Genomic DNA, 15,915 nt, shown 5'->3' on the forward strand with positions numbered 1-15,915 from the left:
ACATTTTCTTAATCCATTCGTCAGTGGTGGGGCATCTTGGCTGTTTCCATAACTTGACTATTGTGAATAGTGCCGCAATAAACATGGGTGTGCAGGTGCCTCTGGAGTAGTAACCTGTGTCACAGTCTTTTGGGTATATCCCCAAGAGTGGTATTGCTGGATCAAATGATAGATCGATGTCTAGCTTTTTAAGTACCCTCCAAATTTTTTTCCAGAGTGGTTGTACTAGTCTACATTCCCACCAACAGTGTAAGAGGGTTCCTTTTTCCCCGAATACTCACCAACACATGTTGTTGGTGGTGTTGCTGATGATGGCTATTCTAACAGGGGTGAGGTGGAATCTTAGCGTGGTTTTAACTTGCATTTCCTTTATTGCTAGAGATGGTGAGCATTTTTCATGTGTTTTCTGGCCATTTGAATGTCTTCTTTTGAGAAAGTTCTGTTTAGTTCACTTGCCCATTTCTTTATTGGTTCATTAATTTTAGGAGAATTTAGTTTTTTAAGTTTCCTATATATTCTGGTTATTAGTCTTTTGTCTGATGTATAGTTGCAAATATTTTCTCCCACTCTGTGGGTGTTCTCTTCAGTTTAGAGACCATTTCTTTTGATGCACAGAAGTTTTTTAGCTTTATGAGGTCCCATTTATCTATGCTATCTCTTAGTTGCTGTGCTGCTGGGGTTTCATTGAGAAAGTTCTTACCTATACCTACTAACTCCAGAGTATTTCCTACTCTTTCCTGTATCAACTTTGGAGTTTGTGGTCTGATATTAAGATCCTTGATCCATTTTGAGTTAATCTTGGCATAGGGTGATATACATGGATCTAGTTTCAGTTTTTGCAGACTGCTAACCAGTTTTCCCAGCAGTTTTTGTTGAAGAGGCTGCTATTTCTCCATCGTATATTTTTAGCTCCTTTGTCAAAGACAAGTGGTTATAGTTGTGTGGCTTCATATCTGGGTCCTCTATTCTGTTCCACTGGTCTTCATGTCTGTTTTTGTGCCAGTACCATGCTGTTTTTATAATTACTGCTTTGTAATATAGTTTGAAGTCGGGTATCGTGATACCTCCTCCATTGTTCTTTTGACTGAGTATTGCCTTGGCTATTCATGGCCTCTTGTGTTTCCATATAAATTTAACAGTAGATTTTTCAATCTCTTTAATGAATGTCATTGGAATTTTGATGGGAATTGCATTAAACATGTAGATTACTTTTGGGAGTATCGACATTTTTACTATGTTGGTTCTACCAATCCATGAGCATGGGAGATCTCTCTACTTTCTATAGTCTTCCTTAATCTCTTTCTTCAGAAGTGTATAGTTTTCCTTGTAGAGGTCTTTCACATCTTTTGTTAGGTTTACACCTAGGTATTTGATTTTTTTTTGAGGCTATTGTAAATGGAATTGTTTTCATACATTCTTTTTCCGTTTGCTCATTGTTAGTGTATAGAAATGCTAATGATTTTTCTATGTTGATTTTATATCCTGCTACCTTGCTATAGCTATTGATGATGTCTAGAAGCTTCTGAGTAGAGTTTTTTGGGTCTTTAAGGTATAGGATCATGTCGTCTGCAAATAGGGATATTTTGACAGTTTCTTTACCTATTTGTATTCCTTTTATTCCTTCTTCTTGCCTAATTGCTCTGGCTAGGAATTCCAGTACTATGTTGAATAGGAGTGGAGATAGTGGGCATCCTTTTCTGGTTCCTGATTTTAGAGGGAATGGTTTCAGTTTTTCTCCATTAAGTATAATGCTGGCTGTAGGTTTGTCATATATAGCTTTTATAATGTTGAGGAACTTTCCTTCTATTCCTAGTTTTCTTAGAGCTTTTATCATGAAATGATGGATCTTATCAAAGGCTTTTTCTGCATCTATTGAGATGATCAAGTGGTTTTTGTCTTTGCTTCTGTTAATGTGGTTTATTACATTTATTGATTTTCGTATGTTGAACCACCCCTGCATCCCTGGGATGAAGCCTACTTGGTCGTGGTGAATAATCTTTTTGATGTGTTGCTGAATTCGGTGTGCCATTATTTTGTTGAGGATTTTTGCATCAATATTCATTAAGGAGATTGGCCTATAGTTCTCCTTTTTGGAGGTGTCTTTGCCTGGTTTGGGGATAAGTGTAATACTGGCTTCATAAAATGTGTTTGGCAGTTTTCCTTCCCTTTCTATTTCATGGAACAGTTTAAGGAGGGTTGGTATCAGTTCTTCTTTAAAGGTCTGATAGAATTCAGCAGAGAATCCATCAGGTCCTGGACTTTTCTTTTTAGGGAGACTCTTGATTGCTGCTTCAATTTCATTTTGTGTTATAGGTCTTTTCAGGTGATTAATTTCCTCTTGGTTCAGTTTTGGATGATCATATGTATCTAGAAATCTGTCCATGTCTTTTAGATTTTCAAATTTATTTGAATATAGGTTCTCAAAGTAGTCTCTGATAATTTCCTGGACTTCCATGGTGTTTGTTGTTATCTCCCCTTTTGCATTCCTAATTCTACTAATTTGGGTTTTTTCTCTCCTCATTTTAGTCAGGTTTGCCAGGGATCTATCGATCTTGTTTATTTTTTCAAAGAACCAACTTTTTGTTTCATTAATTCTTTGTATGGTTTTTTTGGTTTCTATTTCATTGATTTCAGCTCTTATATTTATTATTTCTCTCCTTCTATTTGTTTTGGGATTTGCTTGTTCTTGTTTTTCTTTTTTTTTTTTTTAACATTTTGAATATATTGGTTAAATACAAATATTATTATTTTATTATTTGGTGGTAGTAGGGATTGAACTCAGGGCTTTGTGCTTGCTTTGCAGGCGCTCTACCCCTTGAGCCACTCCTCCAGCCCTGTTCTTGTTTTTCTAGGAGTTTGAGATGTATCATTAGGTCATTGATTTGGGATCTTTCAACCCTTTTAATATATGCATTCATGGCTATAAACTTTCCTCTCAGGACTGCCTTAGCTGTGTCCTATAGGTTCTGGTAGGTTGTGTTTTCATTTTCATTGAGTTCCAGGAACTTTTTAATTTCCTCTTTTATTTCATCGATGATCCATTCTTCATTAAGTAATGAGTTATTTAGTTTCCAGCTGTTTGCATGTTTTTTGTCTTTACTTTTGTTGTTGAGTTCTACTTTTACTGCATTGTGATCAGATAGTATGCACGGTATTATTTCTATTTTCTTATATTTGCTGAGGCTTGCTTTGTGCCCTAGGATATGATCTATTTTGGAGAAGGTTCCATGGGCTGCTGAGAAGAATGTATATTGTGTAGAGGTTGGATGAAATGTTCTGTAGACATCAACTAGGTCCATTTGATCTATTTCATATTTTAGATCTTGGATTTCTTTATTGATTTTTTGTTTGGATGACCTATCTATTGATGATAATGGGGTGTTAAAGTCTCCCACAACCACTGTGTTGGCGTTTATATATGCTTTTAGGTGTTTCAGGTTATGATTGATGAAATTGGGTGCATTGACATTGGGTGCATACAGATTGATGATTATTATTTCCTTTTGGTCTTTTTCCCCTTTTATTAGTATGGAATATCCTTCTTTATCTCATTTGATCAATGTAGGTTTGAAGTCTACTTTGTCAGAGATAAGTATTGCTACTCCTGCCTGTTTTCGGGGGCCATTGGCTTGGTAAATCTTCTTCCAGCCTTTCATCCTAAGCATATGCTTATTTCTGTAGGTGAGATGAGTCTCCTGTAAGCAACAAATTGTTGGATCTTCTTTTTTCATCCATTTTGTCAAACAGTGTCTTTTGATGGGTGAATTAAGTCCATTAACATTAAGCATTAGTACTGATAGGTATGTGGTGATTCCTGCCATTTAGTTGTCTTAGTTATTTGAAGGTTTGATTGTGTGTACCTAACTTGATGTTACTCTCTACTGTCTTGCTTTTTCTTTTCCTGTGGTTTGGTGCTGCCTGCCTTTTCATGGTTAAGTTGGGTTTCACTTTCTGTGTGCAGAATCCCTTGCAGAATCTTTTGTAATGGTGGCTTTGTGGTCACATATTGTTTTAGTTTCTGTTTATCATGGAAGTCTTTTATTGCTCCATCTATTTTGAATGATAGCTTTGCTGGGTAGAGTATCCTGGGGTTGAAGTTATTTTCATTCAATGCCCGGAAGATCTCACCCCACGCTCTTCTTGCTTTTAATGTTTCTGTTGAGAAGTCTGCTGTGATTTTGATAGGTTTGCCTTTGTATGTTACTTGTTTTTTCTCTCTTACAGCCTTCAATATTCTTTCCTTAGTTTCTGAATTTGTTGTTTTAATGATGATATGTCGTGGAGTAGTTCTATTTTGATCTGGTCTGTTTGGTGTCCTGGAGGCCTCTTGCATCTGTATGGGAATATCTTTCTCTAGATTTTGGAAATTTTCCATTATTATTTTGTTGAATATATTACGCATTCCCTTCGCTTGCACCTCTTCTCCTTCTTCGATGCCCATGATTCTCAAGTTTGGTCTTTTGATGGAGTCAGTGAGTTCTTGCATTTTCTTTTCACAGGTCTTGAGTTGTTTAATTAATAGTTCTTTGGTTTTTCCTTTAATTACCATTTCATCTTCAAGTTCTGAGATTCTGTCTTCTGTTTGTTCTATTCTGCTGGATTGGCCTTCTGTTTTGTTTTGCAGTTCTGTTTCATTCTTTTTTCTGAGGTTTTCCATATCCTGGCAGTTTTCCTCTTTAATATTGTCTATTTTCATCCTGAGTTCATTTATCCGTTTATTCATTGTGTTCTCTCTTTCACTTTGGTGTTTATACAGTGCTTCTATGGTTTCCTTTATTTCTTCTTTTGCTTTGTCAAATTCTCTATTTTTGTTATCTTGGAATTTCTTGAGTGTCTCCTGTACATTTTGGTTGACCCTATCCAGTATCATCTCTATAAAATTCTCATTGAGTACTTGTAGTATGTCTTCTTTTAAATTATTCTTGTGGGCTTCATTGGGTCCTTTGGCATAGTTTATCTTCATTTTGTTGGAGTCTGGATCTGAGTTTCTGTTCTCTTCATTCCCCTCTGGTTCCTGTACTAATTTTTTGCTGTGGGGAAACTCGTTTCCCTGTTTTTTCTGTCTTCCCGTCATTGTCTTTGGTGTTGTTACTGTCCCTGTACTGTGTGCAATTAAGTATTTTCTAGCTTGTAATAATAACAATGGTGATATTTAGAATGGAAGGGTGAGCTGAGATGGAAAGCAAGAAGTTAAAGAAAAGGTGAAAACACATACACAGACAAGAGGGAGAAAGCAGAACAAGGTTTCAGATAAGAAAGTTTCAAAGGTATAAACAGGGAGTGTTAGTGTACTAATTGACAGTAAGCTGAACTGACATTAGAGAGACCAAGAGGGGATTGAAAATCAAAGATAAAAAAAAGATAAAATAAGTAAATGAAAGAAATATCTATACATAAAAATGAATTAAAATAAAATGGAAAATAGAAAAAAAAACCCAAAAAACCTCCAAGTTTATATGCAATGCAGTTTCAGTCTTAATAATTTTGGTGTCCATCTCAGTCTCCAGTCCTGGAGATGGTGCCTCAGATGTTGTTTTGTAGTTGTCTCATCAAAGAGGATGCATAAAGTAGAACAAAACTACTCACACACACACACACACACACACACACACACACACACACACACACACACAAAAGCCCCACCAAGTGTCCCAAGTTCAAATGCAATACAGTTTCAGTAAGTTTTTCGGCTTGCAGGTGTAATTCAGTTGTTCTTTCATCAAAGGTAGGGAGAAAAAGAAAAAAAAAGAGTCTGGAGACTGTTCTGACAATGGTATCTGCAGCTGTGGCTTGCCTGCCTGCTGCTCTCAGCCTGCTATAGCTGGCGGCATTATTTATGCAGATCTCTGGGGTGAACTTAGCACTCACCTGGTCCCACAGGCTTTGTTTGTTCAGAGTTCTCCTATGTGGGAGCCTCTACTACAGGCTTTCCCCTTTCCAAGCACTGGGAAAGGTTACACTGCCCCCATGTTGTCAGGCCTGTGTGTTTATTTACAGTTCATGTGGGAGGTGGGTCTTCCCCCCTCTCCTGTGGAGTTTTCCTCCCACTGCCACTTTCACAAGCTTTCCTTCTCCTGCTTACTGGGCGGTGCTGTTGCTCCTGCCGGCCACCATGTTTATTTACAGTTCACGTGGGAAGTGGGTCTTCCCTCCTCTCCTATGGAGTTTTTCTCCCTCTGCCACTCTCACAAGCTTCCCTGCTCCTGGTTGCTGGGTGCACGCCCCACTCCTGCCAGAGGCTCTCCGGCCCGCCCGGCTTGTTTATTTACAGTCCCGGGAAGGGTTCCCTACCCCCATTCTTTGGCGCTCAGGGTGCCCCACCCTCTTTCCAGCGTGTCTTAATTGTTCTTATTGCTTATTACTCAGTTTCTCTTTTTTTCCCTGGGTGGAGGTCAGTCTATCCAGGGGGCTATGCTGCTCTGGCCCAGACTTGTCTGTGGGGGTACTGCGGTACCACAAAGCTCACCTGGTCCGCGTCTTCCCAAGCCGTCTGGGTGCCGGTCCCTGGCGGTCCCGGGGGCCCTCCTCGTTTCTCCATTTAACGTGAGGTGGAGATTCTCTGCACCGGCTGGAGATGTGGAGGGGTCAAAGTTATGCCTTTTCTCAGTGATTATGCCTGCAAAGTGTGTCTCCAGCGTCTCTCCAAGATTTCACTATAGGAGGCTCGCTTTCTTCTTCCTACCTCTAGCCACCATCTTGCTCAGATGTCACTTGGTTTTTCATCTGACAATATTTCCACAATATTTCTGGAGGTCCCAGTGAGATTCCAACTATCTGGCCCCTTGACCCACTGGCTGGCAGCTGGGCTGCACTGGGGTAGGGAGGGACATGGGAACAAATGAGGTGGCATGCTCCCAATGGTATGCTGGGTCCTCCTTTGCCCTGGAGTTCCAACTCTGTGAGCAGTCTTGTCCCAACTTGGACTCCAAGGAAAAGTGGACCAACTGGACTTGGTAAGCGCCATCCCTGGGAAAATCAGTCCTCAGTCAGGTCCTATCACACTGGGCAGCAGTGGAGCTTGATCCACCCCCTGGAACCTCTGAGAGGAGTTCCACAGGTCAGGGACTTCTCCAAGAGAGGGGAAGAATAACTGTAATAACTTTAGCATGAGTGTGTGTGTGAATGAGTGGCCTGATTCATCCTTGCTTCAGGCTCAAGTTTGTGGCTCCATGGCTGAAAGGCTATGGAGTCTGAGTGGGTCTGTCCTGCGGCTCCATGGTGATCCTCACATGGCTTAAGGCAGCATTGGGGGAACCTGATCAGAATCACAAGGCTGACTTCACCATCAATCCTAAGAGGCACTGAAGTTTCTTCCAGACCCAGCCAGCAGACATCTAATTAGTCTCTTCTGTTGAAGGGGCACCCAACCTTGTTTGTCTTTGCACCACCAACACAGGGTGGGAATACACAGGGTGAAAATAGGGGATACTTCTCATTGCCATGGGTGGAAGTTCCTCAAAACCCACAGTTCTAGGGTGTATGCTTAAACATTTTAAGAAGGGATTCTCAGGAGATTATGGGATCAAAATATTTCTTGGAAGGCTGTGCAAGCTATGTGAGTTAGAATGGCCCACTTTTGGAGTCAACTGGCCCCCTGAGGGCACACTAAATTTGCCTACTGTCAGGGACATTTATCAGATTGTAATAGGAAGCCCTGGGTACCCCAGCCAGTCCCTATATATTGACTCCTGGCTTCAGGTGGCTCAGACCATGCCTTCTTGGGTCTGATTCTGTGCTAATAAAAAGGGACAGAGCAGTTTTCATGGCCCAGTCAACAAAATCTAAAGACCAGAAGCTGACCCAATCTGTTCTGCAAGTGGATCCAGAAGATGAGCCACCAGTGCCCCTGCCATACATTCCCAGAGCACCTCCAACATCAGAGCAGCCAGTGCCACCTTTCCCAGATAGCCCGCCCCCTCAGCAAGCCCTTTTCAGCCCCGCCAGCAGTCTCCAAGTCCCAGTGGTGTCCCACACCCATCTCAGGCACCAGTCCCTCAAGTCAGGGCCCTGCAAATGCCTCTCCATGAGATGCAAGGGCCCCAACAGATTGATGCTGATGGCACAGTCCAGCCTGGATGTTCTATCCTCTATTACCAGCCTTTCAGTACAACTGGCATCTTAAATTGGAGGAATCATACACCGCCTTATTCAGTAAAATCTTAGACCATTGTTGACCTCCTGGAATCCATATTCCAGAGCCATCAACCCACTTGCAATGACTACCGACAGATCCTCCTGACATTTTTCAACACAAGAGCGGTGGCATTTTCTGACAGAAGCTGGACACTGGCTCCAAAGGCAATCCCCATCAGGGACCCTAGATGCAGAAGCATGGGCAATGAGGTGGTCCCTGATGCACGACCTACCTGGGACTTCAATACAGCATAAGGATGAGGAGTCCTCACTCAATATTGCACCGCTCTCCTACACGGGCTCAGGGCTGGAGCTAAGAGACCTACAAACATGTTCAAAATTGCAACAGTTATCCAGAAGCCAGAGGAAACCCCAACTGATTTTTATGAGAGACTCTGTGAGGCCTTCTGAATATACACTCCCTTTGACCTGGAAGTGGCAGAAAACCAGTGAATGGTTAATACAGCATTTGTGACTCAGTCATATGCTGAAATTTGCAGGAAACTTCAGAAACTTAAAGGTTTTGCTGGGATGAATGCCACCCAGCTTTCAGAAGTGGCAAATAAAGTCTTTGTAAACTGGGAACATTAAGAAAAACAGAAAGCTGATAAAAGAATGAAAGCCAAGGTGTCCTTATTGGCTATAGCACTGGGAAGCCGGACCCAATCTAGCAGTCAGCTCCACCACAGAAGGGGAGACCCAATGGGAGGACCCCACTCTGGTGAGACCAATGTGCCTATTGCAAGGAGATTGGCCACTGGAAAAAATGAATGCCCCCACCACAAGGGAACAGCATTGGAGCCTAATCAAATTACTCCAGGAAAGAAGACAGGATAGCAGCCTGAACTGGAGGCCCAGGACCTCATTGGCCTAGCAGGAATTAAGTCAGACTAGGGAAAACTGGGCTCATTACTACTAGGCCCCTGAGAGCCCACGGTTGAAATGAAAGTGAGTGGCCAACCAATGATCTTCATGGACGACTCAGGTGCTGAGCATTTCGTGGTTACTAAGCCTGTGGCCTCACTCACTTGGTGCAGGGCCACAATAGTCAGAGTCACTGGCACCCAGACAGCCTGGCAGTTCTGCTGACCCCAGACATGCCAACTAGGAGGGCACGAGGTGACTCACGAATTCCTGTATTTACCAGAATGCCCAATTCCTCTGCTGGGAAGGGACTTACTAACAGATCTTGGAGCCCAAATCACCATTAACCAGGGAGAGCCTACAAGCCTTACTATGAGAGAATCAAATGCCCTTATCATGGCAGTGACCATGCCAACAGAATATGAATGGCAACTTTATTGCCAGGAAAAGGGGGACCTGAGAAAGCCCATCTGCCAGCTGGAGGAGTTTACTGATGTCTGGACTGAGAATGGGCCTCCTGGACTGGCTCGCAACCATGTGCCCATAATGGTAGATCTCAAACCTAGGGCTATCCCTGTCAGACAGCGGCAGTATCCAGTACCAAGGGAACCATGCCTAGGAATTCAGACCCACCTACAATGGCTGAAGGACGCAGGGATATTGATCGACTACCAATCACAAAGGAACACCCCACTGTTGCCCATTAAGAAGGCAGGGGAGATGATTACTGGCCTGTTCAGGACCTGTGGGCGGTCAACAACACTGTTATCACACTACACCCAGTAGTCCTGAGCCTTCTACCACCACAAGCAAGCTGGTTCACTTGCCTGGACCTAAAGGACGGTTTTTTCTGCCTTTGGTTGGCCCGGGTAGCCAGGCTCTGTTTGCCTTTGAATGGGAAGACCCCCATACCGGAAGAAAAACACAAATGACCTGGACTTTTCTGCCTCAGGTATTCAAAAACTCAACCACCTTGTTTGGGGAGCTGTAGCAGTGGATTTGTCAACTTTTCTGGAAGAAAATCCAAGCTGCATGTTGCTTCAATACATGGATGGTCTGCTTCTGACAATCTGTGACTGGGAGAAGTGCTGGGAGAGGACAAAGGCATTGCTAGCCCGACTTTCCGAGGTAGGCTACAAAGTTGCCTGGAAAAAGGCCCAAATTTGCCAGCAAGAGGTCTGATACATCAGATTCATCATCTCAGAGGGACAATGTGCCCTGAGACCGCAGAGGAAGAGGGTTGTCTGCTCCATCCCTCAGCCAAAGACCAAAAAGGAGGTCCAAGAATTCCTAGGAGTGGCAGGATTCTCTCGCATCAGGATACCTGGATATTCAAGCCTGGCCAAACACTTTATGAGGCCATAGCAGGCTCCAGAAAGGACCCTCAAAACTGGGGACCTGACCAAGAAAAGGCTTTTCAGGAAATAAAGAGACTGTTAACCAGTGCCCCTGGACTAAGGTTACCAAATGTAACATGACCATTCAATCTCTTCCTTTGTGAGAAAAATCACACAGTTCTGGGGGTCTTCACCCAAATGGTGGGTCCATGGCAGTGGCCAGTGGCTTACCTGTCAAAGTGCTTGAACCCAGTGGCCTCAGGGTGGCCCCCATGTCTCCAGGCCCTGGCTGCTATGGTAACCCTAATCAGAGAGGCTCACCCTAGGACAGCACATTAATGTTAAGGTCCCTCATGCAGTCATGACCCTAATGAATGGGCAGGGTCATAAATGGCTGGCCAGTTCCAGAATGGCCCACTACCAAGGACTACTATGTGAAAATCCTCCAGTCAGGCTTGAAACTGTACGAACTTTAAACCTTGTCACCTTACTGCCAACAGAGGAAGGACTTCCAGATCACGATTGTGAAGAAGTGATGGATGAAGTGTACTATAGCAGGCCAGACCTGATGGATCTTCCCCTCTCAGATCCAGTGCTTGAACTCTTCACAGATGGATGCAGCTTCATCCAGCTTTACAATATGCAAAGGGAATGCAGGTGAACATCTATACAGATTCTGAGTATGCCTTTGCACCCTGCACGTGCATGGAGCAATATACAAGGGGAGAGGATTACTGACAGCAGAGGGAAAAGAGATTAAAAACAAAGAAGAAATCCTCCAACTGCTGGAAGCAGTCTGGGAACCATCTTGAGTGGCTGTTATGTACTGCAGAGGCCACCAAAGGGGCCCGGACTATGTTAGTAGAGGAAACGGCCTGGCTGACCAGATGGCAAGAAGGACAGCAGAAGAACTAAGCTCCCCTGAAGCACCGAAGCAAACTGCCAAACTTCTGCTGGCTCCGGAGCTGCCTCCCACCCTGAATTACACAAAGGAGGAAGAACAATGGGCAAAAGATGAAATACTAATAAAGGAGCAGGGGGGCTGGTGGAAGTTTCCTGACCAGAGAGTCTTAGTCCCAAGCACTATAGCAGCCCCTCTGGTAAAGCAACAACATAAGCTAATGTACTTGGGGAAAATGGCCCTGAAAAAACTACTAAATTTTTTCAAGTGAGTGCACATTACATGTGCACAAAACAATGCGAGTCAAGGGCCTAAGCCAAGCCCTGGGATACAAACTACAGGCACCATGTCTTTTGAGGACCTGGGAGTGGACTTCACAGAGGTCAAGCCCTGTTGAGGATACCAGTACCTCTTGGTTCTTTTCTGCATTTACTCAGGGTGGGTTGAGGCTTACCTCCCTACACACAGGGAAAGCATGAGAGGTAATAAAGTTCCTCTTAAGAGAAATTATCCCCAGATATGGACTTCCCCTTTCTATCAGATCAGATAATGGGCCAGCCTTCATGGCAGAAATAGCCCAGGGCCTGGCCAAAATTTTAAAAATAAAATGGAAACTCCAAACAGCATACAGGCCTCAGAGTTCAAGGAAAGTAGAGTGCATGAACTGAACCCTTAAAATTACCTTAGCTAAACTCTGCCAAGAAACACAATCTCCCTGGATAGATATGTTCCCATTAGCGTTGCTTAGGGCATGCTGTACCCCAAGACCCTCACCCTTTGAGGTTCTCTATGGGGCTCAGAGGGGACCTCAGGCAAACTGGAAGTCTAGACATGTCCCAATATCTCTGGGCCTTAGGAACAACCCTATGCCACATTTCCTGGGAAGTCTTAGAAAGGGCCCCAATTCCATGGGTAATTGGACCCATCCCCACCATCCTGGGGATATGGTATGGGTGAAAAAAGAACCACTCAAACCCAGTTGGATGGGTCCCCATTTAGTAATATTAATAACTCCCAGAACTGTTAAAGTTGCAGGTATCACTCCCTAGATTCATCACTCCCAGATAAAAAAGCAGCAGTCCCCAAAGACCCCAATGACTGGCAGGCTGTCCATGATTCAACTAACCCCCTCAGATTAAGGTTCCAGAGGATGTCACAAAAGCACACCATTGCCCAAGAGAGCTCCAGCCCTGCTCCAGCCACCTCCTGGAAGCTGGTTGGTCAACGCACGGTAGAAGCCTGAGGATTCATCCACCAGGACACAAATGTATCCCCTTTTTCCCACCCACACCTTATCCTGCTGATTAGCACTGTTGCAATACTGTTTATACTAGGACTGGATGTCACTGCTCCCCAGGATTGGAATGTAGGCCGGAGATTACTGCTGGCCTTCTGCTATCTCCTCATATTTGGAAGTTTTACTGCTGCTCAGTGCTATCTACAGTCTAGACCCCAGTCTCAGGCATGAGGTCTCTGATGTGTTATTGCCTTCAGACTGCTACATTTTAAGGTTCTTCAATTGAGAGGCCAGGATGACTGCTCAGCCTGTGCAAAACCATTTTCCTTCCAGGGAAAACTGCGGTATGCCTTCACCTTTTATCAATATCTGTCACCTGTATGAAGCATATCAATTTCTGAATGCATCAAGGGAGGGACAATTTACTATAAAGGAAAGTTGACAGGCCTAACCGGGTCCTACAAAAAAAAAGGCACTATAGGGCCAATGGTTTGCTGGCAGAAAGATGGGGTCCCCTTAAAGGCATGGAATGACAAAATGACAGGGGGAGGAAATTAACCTCATTATGTCTGACACCCTACCCTTCCACCCCATCTCCATATCAATTTACTAAGGGGAGAGCTGCAGATCTAGAGAGGCCACCCAAAGGAGCCCGTAAAATACATTGATCTGCCACCACCATGACCCCCGTTAAGGCTTCCTTCCAGGACAGGGAAACTTAACTTGGAACCTCAACTGTACAACCTGTTAAATGCAACTCACCAACTCCTTAATCTTATGAACCCTCCATTGGCGGGTGATTGCTGGCTCTGCATGTCCCCAGGTCCTCTCCAACAGTAGCAACCCCGGTAAGCCTCTTAAACCAGAGTGGGCATGAAACTTCTCTCAACTCTACCAGTACAAAACCCAAAGTAAAAAATATACAGCTATTTCAGAGGGTCCCTAATTGTATATACAATTCAAAAGGATACTATCCAGTAGGGGAACTGGCTGCTGGCCAGTGTGCTCAGATCCAAAACTGTACAGCTACGACCATTAAATGTACAGTTGACAGACCATGGTGCAGCAGTTCAGGATCCTTCTTTGTTTGCAGGACCCTTGCTTATCAGTACTTGCCAGCTAACTGGAAGGGCATTTGCACATTAATATTTCTCACCCCTCAGATAAACATAGTGCCTATCGATCAGACCCTCCCTGTACCTTTAATGGCCCACACGTGGTCAAAAAGAGCTATCCAATTCATACCTTTATTAATCGGACTAGGGATAATGACTGGGATAGGAACAGGCATAGGAGGGATTGCCTCATCAGCCTCCTACTATAATCAATTATCTATAGACCTAACAAATGACATAGAACAAGTGGCTAGGTCTATAATGACTATGCAGGACCAACTGGACTCCCTAGCATCAGTGGTCCTTCAAAACCAGAGAGGGTTGGACTTACTCACTGTTGAAAAGGGAAGGCTTTGCCTTTTCTTAAATGAAGAATGTTGTTTTTATGTGAATCAGTAGGGATAGTCAGAGATATGGCTCAGCAAATGCAGGACCGAGTTGCATGTAGGAGGCAGGAATTATTGAATTCCTGGAACAGATAGAGCAGCATCTGGAACTGGGCCTCATGGCTTATTCCATTGTCTGGGCCTCTTCTCACACTCCTATTGGCACTGGTATTTGGTCTGTGCATTCTTAACTCACTTTATCAGCTCACAAATGGAGGCAATAAAGCTGCAGCTCTTGGTAACACAATATAGGTCTTTGGGACAAGAGGAACCTTATGGGATTTCTGAAATCTAGTGTCAATGCTTGTCCACAAGTGGAGAAAGCATCACGAGGGGGAATGAAGAAGAAGATTAAACAGGGCCGTAAAATATGAGAAATTGCCAATTAAAACTATAAAAGAAAGTTCAGGGCCGAGACAAAGGGCATCATGTAGAGATAATTGCCCATTCCCACCCTCCTTTGTCTCTTCTTGTAAATAAACTTTCCAAAGCAGATCTCCCCTGCTGTTCTTATCTAAACAACCTTAGGTCTCTAACCCACCACTAGCTCACCTATTAACCCCAAAACATTCCTTCTAACTTGATGCCCTGCACTGCCTTTTAAATATCCTGTGAATCCTTTGTTCAGTGCCCAGATAAGGAGCATGAACCCATTTGGGACCGCTGGCGTAAAATAAAATCTGAGTTCACCACTTCTTGGAGTGTTGCTTGGTTTCTCATCTGACAATATTTTCACAACAGGAAGTTGACTAACACAGTGTTAAAATAATTCACTTAGTATTCATTATCTGTATTTTCTTTACTGGCCTGCTGTCTCAGAATCTACCTCTTCTCTTTTCAGGCATTTGTCCAAGTTCTCCTTCAAAATTTGTTCACTAGAGTGCTGTCCAAAATTTTATTATGAATTACAAGTTTTAATTCCTCTAGACCTGGAATCCTGGGACTTGAAAACATCAAAAAACAATTATAAATAATCATATTTTGACAAGGATTCTTAAGCATCAATTCCTTTGAAAAAGTCTTATTCACACTTTTAAAAAATCCCCCCACCCCCAGCAGTGCTGTGGCATGAACCCAAGGCCTTGTACGTGCTAGGCAAGTGCTCCACCCTGAACCACATTCCTAGCTTATGTTTTTTGTTGTTATTGCTTTTGTTTTGCTGTTTTTTTGGAGACAGGGTCTTACTGTACAGTTCAGTCTTGTTTGGAACTCATTGTGTAACCCAGGCTGGCCTGAAACTCACAGTACTCCTGCTTCTGCCTCCTGAGTGTTGAAATTACAGGCATATGCCACCATGCCCAGCCACACTTAAAATTTTAAGACATTTTCTAATGAAAAAAATAAAATTTCAATTAAAAGTGAGTGTTTATCTGTAATTCAATGCTTTGCTTTGCTTTTAAATTTTTAAAAAGTGTTATTTAATGGTCTGCTATTAATGCTTAGCACCTACTTTCTTTGTGGGTACATACAAATGCTAAGTTCTTTATCGACATGACTTAATTCTAATAATCTTATGAGATAGAAATTATTATCTATATTACAAACTATATGATTATATTTCCATGAAGAAACAGAAAGTTAGGCTCCCAGAGGTTACAGAACTTGCCCAGGGTTACATCCCCAGTTGGGAACAGAGGAATGAGTCCAGTCCCACCCAGCCTTCTCTTTCTGCCTAGAACTTGTGTCCTCTCTACTGCCACACACTGCTCATTGCCAGGTCACCAGTCTAAGCATGAATCTGTTCCTCTCCTTTTCTTGCAGTTTAAAAGACCCTTTCATTGTGATGGCTAATTTTATCAGCTAACTGGTTGGATGGTGGGGTCTCAAGATATCTGCTTAAACATGATTCTGGGTGTGTCTGTGAGGCTTTTTCTGGACTGAGGAAAAGAGATGTCCTCCCCAATGTGGGCGAACATCATTCAATTCTCTGGAGGCCTGTGTA

This window comes from Castor canadensis, chromosome 3, assembly GCF_047511655.1.
Source record: "Castor canadensis chromosome 3, mCasCan1.hap1v2, whole genome shotgun sequence".
In the NCBI taxonomy this organism is placed as follows: Eukaryota; Metazoa; Chordata; class Mammalia; order Rodentia; family Castoridae; genus Castor; species Castor canadensis.